Source organism: Rutidosis leptorrhynchoides, chromosome 6 (genome assembly GCF_046630445.1).
Source record: "Rutidosis leptorrhynchoides isolate AG116_Rl617_1_P2 chromosome 6, CSIRO_AGI_Rlap_v1, whole genome shotgun sequence".
Classification (NCBI taxonomy): domain Eukaryota; kingdom Viridiplantae; phylum Streptophyta; class Magnoliopsida; order Asterales; family Asteraceae; genus Rutidosis; species Rutidosis leptorrhynchoides.
Genome location: NC_092338.1, coordinates 115,865,462 through 115,878,872, shown reverse-complemented (window position 1 = coordinate 115,878,872; position 13,411 = coordinate 115,865,462).

The following is a 13,411-nucleotide window of genomic DNA, read 5'->3' as shown; positions in this document are numbered from 1 at the left end:
ATGTTTTAAATAATAATTATTATTTTTACATAATTAATTTCTATAATTACATCATAATTTATATTTTAAATCATATATATATATATATATATATATATATATATATATATATATATATATATATATATATTTAAATATATACATATCTATTTATAAATAGTTGTTCGTGAATCGTCGGAAATAGTCAAAGGGTAATTTGATTTCATAAAATAGGTCAAAAATTTAAGATTTGATTAAATTGACTTTGCTTATCAAGTCGGAAACATATAAAGATTAAGTTTAAATTTGGTCGGAAATTTCCGGGTCGTCACATGTTGGAACCCATTTGGGGGTATTTGGTTGACTAATTTTGAAATGGGTCAAAATTAGGGTTTGGTGTCAATTTGCGCAAGACGAGTGTTTAACACTTGTGTTCAGGTTTAATTGGCGTATTAGGATCATTCTCACTTGTGTTAGTGATTATTGGTTGGTTTGGACGCGATTTGGTGCTTGGAAGTGCAATGGGTCGAAATTGCACTAAGTGTCATTTTGAGTTGGTTTGTAAATCCACTCTAAGTGTGTTGTTTGTATTGTGATAATGGAATAGGTACTTTCCATTGGCAAGTTACGGATTATTTCGGTAGCATTCATCAAGGCGACAAGGTGAGTGTTAATATCCTATGTGCATATGTATGTGTAGGATGGGTGCGGGTCGGGTGAAGTGGTTCTCGGTTATAGAACTCACTTCATATATAGGTGGATTTGATGGGCTTGTATAATAAGTCTAATTGGCACGGTTGTGCGTTTTGGTTGACCACCTTTGGTGAGGTGAACACTTCGTGTGTACGTTATCACATGGACTTGTGATATGGAGTTATATAATCCCGATGTAGTGGGATTGGTATTGAGTTACGGTTGAGTAACCCCGATGATTTGGGTTTTGATGAGGTAGCGAATCTCGGGTTATGCGGATTCATGATGACTCGGGTTGTTCGGTCATCTTATTGATGAGATAGTGAATCTCGGGTTGTACGAATTCACTAATGCACGGGTAGTGTAACACCCCCGTCAAAATCCATTAACGGCGATGTTAACTCTGGTCCCAGCGCTTAGCTTGACTTCTATGTAACAGCAAAGTTCTACAGCGGAAGCAAAAAGTACCTGAGAATAAACATGCTTAAAAAGTCAACACGAGGTTGAGTGAGTTCATAGGTTTGTCATAATTAATGATTTTGATAATAGTAATAGATCACAAGATTTCAGTTTCCATAAATATCCTTACACCGCAGTGTAATAAAAAGATTCTACAACCATGGGCACCTGGTAACAGCCTTAACGATAATAATATAATAATGAATACCCCTGATGTCTATAGAGCACCGAATCAAGTGAGAAAAATACCCTCAAAGTACTAAACATCCGTTGACTGCTAGCGCGACTAGCTCGAATGAGGTTGTCAAACCCGATATATCTATCAATAGGATTCGCGCCTGCGGTACATAGACCAATAGATTACATTACCAAGCTAGGGGAATATTTGTGATTCTAACCAACGTAGAATTAAGTTTAGTACTTGTATCTATTTTGTAAAACAGATATAAAACATTGCATGTATTCTCAGCCCAAAAATATATATAAAAATGGAACTATGAAAACTCACGATACGATACGATAGTTTGTAGTAAATATGTGTATGATGGCACTGAGCAAGTGCAGAGTTGTCCTCGGATTCACGAACCTATATCAAGCATATATATTAAAACATATACTTGTAATCGAGTAAGTTTATATATATTATTTCACTTGTTATATATATATATATATATATATATATATATATATATATATATATATATATATATATATATATATATATATATATATATATATATATATATATATATATATATATATATATATTCTATGTATAAGTATTTATTTGATAAAATGATTTTAATACTGATAATGAATAAAGTGTTGTATTGTTTTGTAATAACAATAATAATACTAGTAGTAAAAATGATAATAATCATAATAAGGTTTTAAAAATAATAATAATAATAATAATAATAATAATAATAATAATAATAATAATAATAATAATAATAATAATAATAATAATAATAATAATAATAATAATAATAATAATAATAATATAGTTTTGATGATAGCAAAAATGTTAATTATTGTAAAAATGATAATAACGATAATAATTTTTAATAATAACAATACTAATAAAGATAATTATATTAGTAATAATAATAAAGATAACATTAATAATACTTATAAATATAAAATGATACTAGTACTAATAATAATAATGATAACAATAATTTGTATTGTTAAAGTAATAATAATAATAATTCTAATTATAATAATGATAATAATATTTAAAATGATAATAATAATGATAGTTTTAATAATAATACCAATAATTATAATGATAATACTAATAATTATAATAATAATATTAGTAATACTAATAATACTTTTAATACTAGTAACAATAATAATAATAATACTACTAATTAGATTAATGATAATAATAATTATCATAATAATAATAATAATGATAATAATAATAATAATAATAATAATAATAATAATAATAATAATAATAATAATAATAATAATAATAATAATAATAATAATAATAATAATAATATTAATGAAAACTACCTTAGGAGCTCTTCAAAAAAAAAATGCCCAAGACGAGACTCGAACCCGCGACCTCTCGAATACCCGCTAACACCCTTAACCATGGAACCATTTCTATTTATCTGTTTTATATGTCTTCCCAAATATATATAGCCCGTATGTATTTATGTTTCCTTCTTCATCTTCTTTCTTTTTCATCAATATTGGGCCAAGATCAAAACCAAGCTTTTAACAAGTTACATATTTAGTTTTAGGAGTTGAAATTGATGCATAACGATTTTATAATAGTTATAAATTATTAAACATGAAAAGAAGAAAAAAAATAAAAACAAGAACACAGCTACTGCTGCTGTTCGTGGTTCTTCAAAAAAATTGATTTTGCTTTTGAGAACATTTTAGCCCAAGATTATAACACGAAATAAGTTTCAAATCACTCGTATAATCTTTATCAATCATCAATTTAACCGGCAACATAAAAACAATTACGAATTTTGTAATGAACACATTGTTTGACTTTTTAATTCAAAAGTTTGACTCCAAAATTCGAACTCAATACAATGAATTAGAACTTGAAACTTTGCAGTTAGTTTGAGTAATTTATTCCTAACAAAATTGCAATTAAGGATTTTGTAATGGATTTTGAAATCAAAGCTTTAAAAAATGAAGCAAATACAGAGGTGTATCGAGCTGTTTAAAATAAATAAATAAATAAATGATACTGCTTTCTTCAGCAATTAATAGCAATATATATATAATGTGTGATCAACTAACAATAATTTTTTTTGTGTTGCACATTGTCAACAATGAATCGCGATCCAGAATAAAAATTAAAGGCAGTCACGATTGAAATAAAAAAAATATCACGATCTTAATAAAAATAAAAAGGCAGATTTGATTTATAAAATATATTACTGCTTAGTTCAATATTTTTGACTTTCTAATTTATTTTTAATTTTTAATTAATTATTAATAGATATATCAATAATAATAATAATACCATTTATAATAAAAATACTAATACTAATAATAATAGTAGTAATAATAATATTAATAATAATACTATTAATAATAATTATATTACTAATAATATGTAATATTAATAATAATGAAAATGATTATAAAAATAATATTATTAATGATAATAATAATATTATTTTTACAATAATAATAATTAATACAAATGTTAATAATGATAATATTAGTAACAATAATAATAATACTAATAATAATAATATTTGTAATGATAACAATGTTAGTAATGACAATAATAATAAAAATGATAATTTTAATTATAATTTATAATTTATAATAATGATAATAATCATTGTAAATGTTATTAATACTATTAATAATAATATTATTATTATTAATAATAAGTTGTATTAATAATAATAATGATATTTATAATAATCTTAAAAGTGATAATACTAATAACATTAATGTTATTAATAATTATTAATAATAATAACATTAGTAATAGTTGTAATAATAATACTTGATAATAATAATAATGGTTGTAAATGATGTATATATACACACATATATATTTACATATATTTTTATAATCGTTTGTTTGTGAATCGTCGGAATTAGTCAAAGATAATTGAATTCTTGAAAACAGTTCAAAAATTTTGAAGCTCGGTTTAACAGACTTAGTTTATCGTCTCGGAATTATCAAATCATACATAGATTTAGTTCAAAATAAGTCGAAATTTTCCGTGTCATTACAGTACCTACCCGTTAAAAGAAATTTCATCCCGAAATTTGATTGTGGTCATCATAGCTAACAATAAAAATGGTTTCATGACGAATATCAGTTGAAAAATAGAGTTTTATCACTATTGAGTAATATGGATAAAACAATTCGATTGCGTGAAGAGTATGAGTGAAGCTATTGTAAAAGATTGAAATGAGAAAATTAAATGTTCGCCTTAACTTTTAACGTAGTCGTTTTCTGGAATTCAAGGGATTTAAATAAATCTTCGTGATCTTTACAAGATTTGATTCTTAGGTAATTAAGGAAATTAGGATTTTCTTTAATTAAATTCGTAATCTGCCTCGATTACTATGTCTGATATTTTCACTATAAATTAACCCCTTTTGTTTCATTATTTTCATCACTCCTATACTTTCTTCCTCAATTCATACTTCCAAATGATTAAGGAAATGCTAAATCCAGTTCTGATCCTTGATATGTTCCTAACTATCGCAACAATCATCCTTCTTTTCCAACTCCCACCGGAGGAATCTGTTTACTTCTATTTCGCTCTTGGGGTGGTGATTTTCATAATTCTTCCTTGTATCTGTCTTTCCATAATTATCGACATCCAGGGTTAATGATCTCTCCTATTTGCTATGATTTATACTCCTATTTATTTTTCGAAGCTTCACGCTTTTGTTTTCTCTTTTTGACTTTAAGTAAAGCGAGTAATGGTTCAGAATTCGTAGGTATGAAGTTTCAAATGAACCTAATGTTCTAAGTAGAAAGGAACGTAATATCACAATTTGATTTGTTAAATTACCAGAATCACTGAGAATAGAACTACCAAGAATATATTTTCTTGATATGTTCAGAGGTTAAGTAGAATGTAATAGTCGTGTAACATGGCACATGATGATTGTAAGGTCTGTGAGTCATCATGTTCCATTAAAAATTTAGCATGACTTACTGTAATATAATCACGTTGGCCTGACGTCATTATATTATATTAACTCATGCTTCAATTCCCAACACTACTTCAAAAACATTCATAATTTAAACTTGAAGGTTTACAGAATATAGAAACTAAGCAGTTTCCTTTATGATGTAATACAGATAACACGAGGAGATAAATGATTTCAGATAAGACTAGTTATGAAAATATCTTCAGAAATATCGAGGATATTTATAATGAAAGATACGATGATATCTTAGAATTTCTAATATCGAAGGATGATCAAGAAGATTTGGCCGTAAAGGTTTAGAGTCAGGAGCAAGGTATTCGTTAATGACTTCAGCAGATACTGAATCATTTTGGATTCTTTGAAGTCAGATTTAGTCATTGTGATTTGTCCACAATCTCCAACACACCCTTCTTTATTATCTAGATTTTGGCCATTAAGACCATCTATAACTTTTGCTGCTTCATCAGCATTCACGACGTTAACATATCTGAATCATTGGTTATCAATCCGAGGTGTGTTCAAGAATTTTGAAGAGTTTGAATGCAGATGGTAATCGTCAATATACATATGATGTTCTAGAATTTTGAACGATATGAATATTTTTCTGGGTTTTATGAATAGAGATGATGTTCTTGCACAGTTTTGAAGTCAAAGTATAGCTTTGAAGGATGTAGGGATCTAAGAGTGATGTCATCTGTTATATGTAATTGGATTTGTATGAAATGATTGTTCTTTAGTGAGCAGCTACATATATCCGTGGATGTAAGTGGTATAGTTAATGAATGTTGAATCAGAATTGAAGAATGTACGGTGTAACATATTAATGTAAAATCTAAATATCTCTCGGGTATTACCTACCCGTTAAAATATTTTCACCATCAACAGTTTGTACAAAAGAGAAGATATACGTTCATATATGTATTCTTCAGATATAATATAGATTTAATGAGTTAATATAATATTAAACTCCTTTGATTTACGGTTGAAATGAGAATTAATAATCTCCAAAACTTTAGAGATTTCATAATTGTCGCAAAATATTTCGCTAATGAAGTTATGAATTAATACTTTACCGTTCATTGTTATTGATATACCTTGGTATATGATGTTGATGCTCGTGGAATTCTTGTGAAATTCGCAAGGCACGAATAATGTTTTCTAAAAAGTTTCGAGTACATCAAAAATGGAAGTGTAAAATCAAACATGTATTTGAATAATACACTTGATTTATTATGAAATGGAGTTTATTATGCTGAAGCAGTGATTAACGATTGTTAAGTTATTAACGAAGGATGTACATCATAGCATATTAGTGATATGAATTAACCAAGTAGTAGATACTGGTTAAGATTCACACGTAATAGCTTAATACGAAAACATTTATTATTGTTCCAAACCATATATATATATATATATATATATATATATATATATATATATATATATATATATATATATATATATATATATATATATATCTATATATATATATATATATATATATATATCTATATATATATATATATATATAAAGTGTACATATATAATCTTCAGGAAGAATGAGTCAATACATCTTAACTCATTATTACTAATATTCTTTGGTATCTATGTGCGTATGATGTTGATGTTTGAGGTACCGAGTGTGATGTTGAGGCGTGGGATGTGGATGTTGTTGTTGGTACTGGTGCTGTTGGTGGTGGTGATGATGGTACTGGTGGTGTTGGTTATGCTACTGGTGCTGCTGATGCTTGTAGATATTGCACCATATTCTCCAGAGCCACCACTTGAGCACGAAGCTCTTTGACTTCTTCTACTACTCCGGGATGATTGGCGGTTCGGACAAGAGGATGAATAAGATCTAGAATTCTAGATATTATATATTCGTGGCAGGATATCCTGGAAATGAGTGTGAAAATGGTGTTCCGGATTGGTTCGCTGGTAAGTGCTTCAGGTTCTTCGCCAAGTGGTGAATTCGGTTAGTGGAAGGGATCACCTTCTTCTTGTCTCCATTGATTAATTCAACTACGAACCCATCCCCAATTCATCTAAAATAGATGATGGATAATTGGTTCGTTCGTTCCGGTTACGCTGCCATTGGAGCTCGAGGAATCAAGTGAGAACTCCATATTATGTGATTGGAATTAGGGTTTGATATGAAATGAGTGTTAAATACTGATTGATATATTTATCTCCTCGAATACGTATATATAGCAAAAAGATTTCCGTAATTTACGGAGGAAATTTAGGAAAAATGTTAGACAAAGTCTACTAGGATAAATTAAGATATGATTTGTCTATACTCCATTTATACAATAATTGCAGTATGATGTGTCAAGATAAAAATGATAAGTATGTAATCAGATAATCTTTCGATTAAAGACTTTCAATTCGTAATGTCCTATTCTGTAACACCATAGGCAAATCCCACATCGCCCACATACATGAGTGATCATGGGATTATAAGGTAATACTCACGCTTAAATGACACAACGCGTTTTGGGACCACAGGCAGAGCAGATGTGTGAGTACGCTGCAGTTAAGCGTGCTCGGGCGAGAGCACTACCAGGAAGGGTGACCTTCTGGGAAAGTCCTTCTCGTGTGTGGTCGCCAAGAAAAAGCCGTGCGCCTGCGGACAATATTGTAAACATGTTAAGCTGGTGTAACGACCCGTCAAAATCGCTATTGACGCGGCACGTTAATCATTGATTCCACAGTGAGGTTTTGACCTCTATATGATACGTTTTGATAAAATATTGCATTCATTAAAATAAGTGACTTTCTAAACATAGAAAGTTATAAACATGTGGGCAAGTGCTTAGGTATAAGCAAAACCCCGAAATACATAAGTCTTTAATTTACAGGTTGACATCACAGTCCAATTATTTATTACACAACGCAGTTTTATTTTGAATGCAATAAACTTTGTACAAAGCATGAGAGACTCCATGCAGGCAACAAGCACATCACAGCGGAAGCATTCTAAGGACCTGAGAATAAAACATGCTAAAAAGTCAACACGAATGTTGGTGAGTTATTTGTTTAATTGCTCGAGTCATAAACATATATAAAGATAGACCACAAGATTTCATCAAAAGTTTATCAATAGATTCTACGTAACAGAGCACCCTGGTAACTAAACTTAACGCTATAGTGATAATTACCCCATTCGTTTTAATACACGCAAACCAACGTGTCTTAAACTCAAATAACATACGTCCGTTAAAAGGCTAGCGCTCTAGCTCGGACGGGGATGTCAAGCCCTATGGATCCATATACAATTATTCACGCCCACCAGTCCATATCCTATGTACTGGCAGCTACTAGTTACCAAAGCTAAGGGATTTTCGGTTTAACTCAGTGTAGAATTTAGTATGTACTTGTGTCTTATCGCGTTTAAAATAAATTGCATGTATTCTCAGCCCAAAAATATTTAAAGTATTTAAAAAGGGAGACTATAAACTTACAGTTCAATATTGCGATTCAATATTGTAGGCAAATTGCGTAGACGTAATGATGGTAGACGACTGTATGGTTGGCCTTGGATTCAAGAACAATACCCCGAATAATACCTAATATTTCCTTAGCTTAAAGCGGTTTGAAACCCGAATTAAAAACACCCTCGTATATACCTTATTATTATTAAGCTTAAATTTAAAATTATAATTATAATATAAATATAAATATTGAGAGTTAATGTGAAAGAGTTCGTCGAACAAACTGCGTATTTATATTACTTTTCGATTTACTGTAGCTCATGCGATCGCATGAGTTTTCAGTGTTTTTGCCATGCGATCGCATGGCCGCCTTTTCCGTTTTTGTTTGCTAGTTCGTCGACATCAAATAGTGTTTACTGTAGCAAATAGTGTTACTGTAGCAAATAGTGGGTTACTGTAGTAAATAGTGTTTACTGTAGCAAATAGTGTTTACTGTAGCAAATCACTGTAGCGATGTAGCAAAATACGGTTTCACTGTAGCAAATAGTGTTTTACTGTAGCAAATAGTGGTTTACTGTAGCAAAGTAATTTTTACTGTAGCAACTAGGGTTTTACTGTAGGAAAGTCGTTTTTACTTGTACATATATATATATATATATATATATATATATATATACATACATACATATAATTGTTCATGAATCGTTGAAAGTAGTCAAAGGTAATTGTATATATGAAACAGTTCTAAAATTTTGAGACTCAATCTAACAGACTTTGTTTAACGTGCCAAAATAATAAATCGTATACAGAATTGGTTTAAATTAGTCGAAATTTTTCGGGTCATCACAGCTGGGGTGTTACAGAATGGTATCAGAGCCACTCATGTGCCGTTGGGGGTGGTGGGGCAAACCTCATCGAGGATGATGAGTCCCTGGGGGGTAGGGGTGAATGTAACACCATAGGCAAATCCCACATCGCCCACAGACATGAGTGATCATGGGATTATAAGGTAATACTCACGCTTAAATGACACAACGCGTTTTGGGACCACAGGCAGAGCAGATGTGTGAGTACGCTGCAGTTAAGCGTGCTCGAGCGAGAGCACTACCAGGAAGGGTGACCTTCTGGGAAAGTCCTTCTCGTGTGTGGTCGCCAAGAAAAAGTCGTGCGCCTGCGGACAAAGCGGACAATATTGTGGCCATGTTAAGCTGGGGTGTTACATATTCATGTAGTGACCCGAACTTTTCCATGTTTATATATATTAAATGAAATTGATATTTACATGATTAAGTGTTTCCAACATGTTAAGCAATCAAACTTGTTAAGACTTGATTAATTGAAATAGGTTTCATATAGACAATTGACCACCCAAGTTGACCGGTGATTCACGAACGCTAAAACTTGTAAAAACTATATGATGACATATATATGATTATATATATAGTTAACATGATATTATGATAAGTAAGTATCTCATTAGGTATTTTAACAATGAGTTATATACATAAAATTGTGTTTATTGAATTAAGAAGCTCGAAACGATATATATATAACGATTATCGTTATAACAACGTCTTACTAAATACATATGAATCATATTAAGATATTAATACACTATGTTTAATCATGGTAAATGATAAGTAAATATGTCATTATGTATATTAATAATGAACTACATATGTAAAAACAAGACTACTAACTTAAGGATTTTGAAACAAAACATATATGTAACAATTATCGTTGTAACGACATTTAAATGTGTATATATCATATTAAGATATATTAATATATCATAATATCATGATGATATAATAATTTAACATCTCATTAGATATAATAAACATTGAGTTAACAACATTTAACAAGATCGTTAACTTAAAGGTTTCAAATCAACATTTACATGTAACGACTAACGATGACTTAACGACTCAGTTAAAATGTATATACATGTAGTGTTTTAATATGTATTCATACACTTTTGAAAGACTTCAAGACACTTATCAAAATACTTCTACTTAACAAAAATACTTACAATTACATCCTCGTTCAGTTTCATCAACAATTCTACTCGTATGCACCCGTATTCATACTCGTACAATACACAGCTTTTAGATGTATGTACTATTGGTATATACACTCCAATGATCAGCTCTTAGCAGCCCATGTGAGTCACCTAACATATTTGGGAACCATCATTTGGCAACTAGCATGAAATATCTCATAAATTTACAAAAATATTACTCCCTCCGTCCCATATTTATTGTCACCTGACAAAAAACACACAGTTTTAGGAAATTCCACTAACTTTATTTCTCCACCAATAAAATTTCTTCTCTCTCCAGATCCACCAATGAAATATCTTATTTCCTTTCTATTTATGGAAGTGGACAATTAATTTGGGACATCCCAAAATGGAATAGTGGACAATAATATAGGGACGGAGGGAGTAGTAATCATTCATGACTTATTTACATGAAAACAAAATTACATATCCTTTATATCTAATCCATATACCAACGACTAAAAACACCTACAAAAACTTTCATTCTTCAATTTTCTTCATCTAATTGATCTCTCTCAAGTTCCATCTTCAAGTTCTAAGTGTTCTTCATAAATTCTACAAGTTCTACTTTCATAAAATCAAGAATACTTCCAAGTTTACTAGCTCACTTCCAATCTTGTAAAGTGATCATCCAACCTCAAGAAATCCTTGTTGTTTACAGTAAGATATCATTCCAAATCAAGGTAATACTCATTTACAAACTTTGATTCAATTCCTATAACTATAACTATCTTAATTCGAGTGATAATCTTACTTGAACTTGTTTTCGTGTCATGATTCTACTTCAAGAACTTTCAAGCCATCCAAGATCCTTTGAAGCTAGATCATTTCTTGTCACTTCCAGTAGGTTTACCTACTAAACTTGAGGTAGTAATGATGTTCATAACATCATTCGATTCATACATATAAAACTATCTTATTCGAAGATTTGAACATGTATTCACTAGAACATAGTTTAGTTAATTCTAAACTTGTTCGCAAACAAAATTTAATCCTTCTAACTTGACTTTTAAAATCAACTAAATACATTTTATATATCTATATGATATGCTACCTTAATGATTTATAACCGGAAAACACGAAAAACACCGTAAAACCGGATATACGCCGTTGTAGTAACACCGCGGGCTGTTTGGGTTAGTTAATTAAAAACAATGATAAATTTTGATTTAAAAGTTGTTCTTCTGGGAAAATGATTTTTCTTATGAACATGAAACTATATCCAAAAATCATGGTTAAACTCAAAGTGGAAGTATGTTTTCCAAAATGGTCATCTAGACGTCGTTCTTTCGACTGAAATGACTACCATTACAAAAATGACTTGTAACCTATAATTCTGACTATAAACAGATACTTTTTCTGTATATATTCATAAACTTAAGTTCAATATGAGACCATAGAAATTGGATTCACTCAAAATGGATTTAAAACGAAGAAGTTATGGGTAAAACAAGATTGGTTATTTTTGCTTGTTGTAGCTACGTGAAAATTGGTAATAAATCTATATTAATCATATCCTAGCTAACTTATATTGTATTATACATGTATTCTAATATATTATGTAATCTTGGGATACCATAGATGCGTATGCAAATGTTTTGACATATCATATCGACCCATCTATATATATTATTTGGAACAACCATAGACACTTTATATGCAGTAATGTTGGAGTTAGCTATACAGGGTTGAGGTTGATTCCAAATATATATATAGTTTGAGTTGTGATCTAGCCTGAGACGTGTATACACTGGGTCGTGGATTGATTCAAGATAATATATATCGATTTATTTCTGTACATCTAATTATGGACAACTAGTTGTAGGTTACTAACAAGGACAGCTGACTTAATAAACTTAAAACAGTAAAACGTATTAAAAATGTTGTAAATATATTTTGAACATACTTTGATATATATATGTACATATTTTTTATAGGTTCGTGAATCGACCAGTGGCCAAGTCTTACTTCCCGACGAAGTAAAAATCTGTGAAAGTGAGTTATAGTCCCACTTTTAAAATCTAATATTTTGGGATGAGAATATACATGCAGTTTTATAAATGTTTTACGAAATAGACACAAGTAATTGAAACTACATTATATGGGTGAATGATCGAAGCCGAATATGCCCCTTTTGCTTGGTAACCTAAGAATTAGTAAACCGATCTACTAATTGACGCGAATCCTAAAGATAGATCTATTGGGCCTAACGAACCCCATCCAAAGTACCGGATGCTTTAGTACTTCGATGTTATTTTTATCATGTCTGAAGGATTTCCCGGAATGATAGGGGATATTCTTATATGCATCTTGTTAATGTCGGTTACCAGGTGTTCACCATATAAATGATTTTTATCTCTATGTATGGGATGTATATTGAAATATGAAATCTTGTGGTCTATTATTATTATGATTTGATAATATATAGATTAAACCTGTAACTCACCAACATTTTTGTTGACGTTTTAAGCATGTTTATTCTCAGGTGATTATTAAGTGCTTCCGCTGTTGCATACTAAAATAAGGACAAGATTTGGAGTCCATGCTTGTATGATATTATGTAAAAACTACATTCAAGAAACTTATTTATGATGTAATATATTCTTATTGTAAA